This window comes from Papilio xuthus, unplaced genomic scaffold (genome assembly GCF_000836235.2).
Source record: "Papilio xuthus unplaced genomic scaffold, Pxut_1.1 DF826115.1, whole genome shotgun sequence".
Taxonomy (NCBI): domain Eukaryota; kingdom Metazoa; phylum Arthropoda; class Insecta; order Lepidoptera; family Papilionidae; genus Papilio; species Papilio xuthus.
In genome coordinates, this window is record NW_013532534.1 from 1,281,481 (window position 1) to 1,284,631 (window position 3,151).

The following is a 3,151-nucleotide window of genomic DNA, read 5'->3' on the forward strand; positions in this document are numbered from 1 at the left end:
TTACAAAAAACGGTGGGAAGGAAATGGGGACTAAAATTATGCCTCTGTAACGCTTAACTTTTGCTAGTGTTAAGTAAGCTATGCGCGGAAAAATTAGTTTTAAATTAAGTATTATTATACAATAGTTTTAATGACCGCATTCAAGATCAATGTGTCAGTTATGTCAGCTACAAGTCGGCGCCAAATAACACGTTTCAATTGGCAGCCGCTGTCGCCCCGAAAGTGTCATTAGATGAGGTCATACTGGCCCGATGGTGGCGAATTTCTTTTATGTAGGTCCTATACACTCATACTTATTTACATAAAAGAGTTATTTTATGCTATACTAGTTTTGATGAAGTAAGCAAAAGGCTAGACTGTGATTGACTCTTAACTATTTGCGATTTCTAGCTTTCGAGGATGGCATAATGGTTTTACGAGGTAATGTAGTAGTGATTTAGTTCTACAGAAATTTCTTGATCTTTCCTAATGACTTGTTCTTGGTAGAAAATCGTCTGCAAAGAAAATAGTCTGAGTTAAAAAAAATTAACAATAAATTGTATGTATTGTATGGTACATAACCTAATTTTACGGTTATTAATGCAATAATAAAACTGCCGTAGACATAACCTTCTGCACAACTGTTAAGCCGTAAAACGTGACTATTTCTCAACAAAACGTCCAACTTATCCTTTCTGCTGTCATAAAATATCTACTAATAACACGTATACTGCGAATAACAGAATAATGGTCCAATTACATACACATTCTTATTAACTTATTAAAACGTATGAACGTATGATGCCACGTTTTTACAAATATGTACTAGCTCTTGTCCTTGGCTATGTTCGCGCGGAATAAAAAACCTATGTGTCCAAACTTTCCAAAATTAGTAAGATTTAATAATTATTTTGATTAGTTTACGGGGTTAATGATTAGCGCATGGATTTTTTGGGCTTTTTAAATTTTCACTAATCATCTTACCTAGAATCCCATTATAGATCCTTTGAGCCGGATCAAATGGAAAGGTTTATTTTATTTGCTTGCTCAATAAGGAGATATGGTGAGAGTTACTATTTGACATTTAGCGAAGAAAAATACTCAACCGATTTTTTATAAGACATATGCAAAATAGAAGTAAATAATACACGTACTGTAAAAAGAACTTAAAGGGCATTCGCAATAAAAAATGTTTACGACAGACAAGCTATAAAGTGGGCAGATATGATTTTTACTGTCTGTAACTGTTATTCCGGAGAAGATTTTAAGACTTCATATAAAAGTTGTAACGATTCAAATAGAGAGGAAAATCTACAAAATGTCAGTATGTCCTAAGATTTATTTGTACAATTGCTGTGAAAACCGACGTGCACGTATGTAGATGTATGAATGTAGAAGAGAGAGAGGTGTGGTAGGTTCATGCCAAATGGAGGTCTGTGGTCTCTGCATACCCCTCTGGGTTACTGGCGTGAGTTATATTGTGATTGAAACAAAAGAAAGTCTATGGAAGCAGGCATGTATGTCCTATTTTTCTTACGTTTGTTAACACTCTACATTCATACATATTATTTTACAGTTAAATTATTATATCGCTGACAGTTGTCTTATGAAACCAAACAAGTTTATAATCTAACAATCTTCTTACTAAATACATGCATCGTAGCTTACGATGTGCTTTTAAATCTTTATTTGCTTACATGTTTCACATTTTCAATTTGTTACGTAAGGGGATTAAAACATAGTCCGATTTCAAAGGGAACTAGAGCTACGCAACATTTATATAAACTAGTTAAATTAAAAATAGCGCAACCATTTCGTCATACGTGACGTTTTGTAAGTGCATTCGATATATTTCATAATTTATAACGTTTTCAATGTTCAATAATTCTAATTAGGCATTATTAATATGTTGTTCATTTAATAAAAAACTCCAAAAGTTTTTTTATCAATCACGAAAAACATTACTCTTCTGTAAGTCAGGTAATAAAATCCCTATTTAACTATATAATATGTAAAAATAATCAATGTATATCCGACATAATTAATGTTTATGAACGAACGAAAATACGAAATGAATTGGACGATAATTATCCATTGCGATCAGCTATTGATTAACTTCAGTGAAACGACCAATCAACTCTTTAATTAATTTGTTATTACGTTAATTAATTTATCAAAATGGACTGATAGTAAAGTATTGGAACATAATTAATTATATTTTATAATCAATAGTTAAAAGGATAACAATTTGTTCTTTGAAAATAGTTTTTATAAAACGAAATTATAAACATTTTATTGTGGGTAAGAGAGAAAGAGAGGTAGGATTTTTTTTTCAGTTACTCCTGCAAATATCGTAGCCTCGGGGAATCGATAGATTATATAGCTTTGGTAGCGTTGCTCAGTGACTTTATAAAGGTGTGAGGCGATCGGGCAACGTGTGGCTTCATTATTAAATAGATTACGGATCGAATAAGTTCCATCGTCAGCAGACTCCGTTAACGTTAATAACTATGTCTTTTTTAATACTATGAGAACGTTAAAGCAATTATTTTTATGCATTCTTTTTACGAGACATAGAGATGGTAATAATATTTTTGTTGGTGTTCTGTTCAAAAGCAAAATGTTATCTTAGGGATGACGGTGACGACCAATTAACAATAGGGTAAAAGACATCCAATAAATATGAAAAATAAATACTGAGTTTGGTGTTCATTGCAGGCTTCAGTTTTTATTAATTATATCTTTTTTCCTGTTCGGACTAATTATGTTCTTAAATATATATTTTAACGTAAATTAAATTACTTACTTTGTGCTTATGTAATAATAATTATTACTAATTATTCTTATAAAATCAAGTGTTAGTATTCTATTGAGGTTGGAATCTTGAATTATCTTACTGAAGCCTCAATGTATGTACACCGCAGTATGCATTGCTTCGAAAGTAGTGTGAAAGTGGGCGAGAGTAGAGCTCGGTATTTCAGACTTCAGTAGTCAGTCAACCGTCGCGCGGCCTGGTTGTGCCCACTGTAATAATATCAGCCATGAATATTGCGAGCGAAAACTTTTAATTTTAATTTTGTATATTCAATAACTCTGTATTATTGTTTGAGTTATTTTGTGTTTTGTTTTTTGTGAGTTTATTTTTTTGAGTTTTGTTTTATTTTGTTAATAT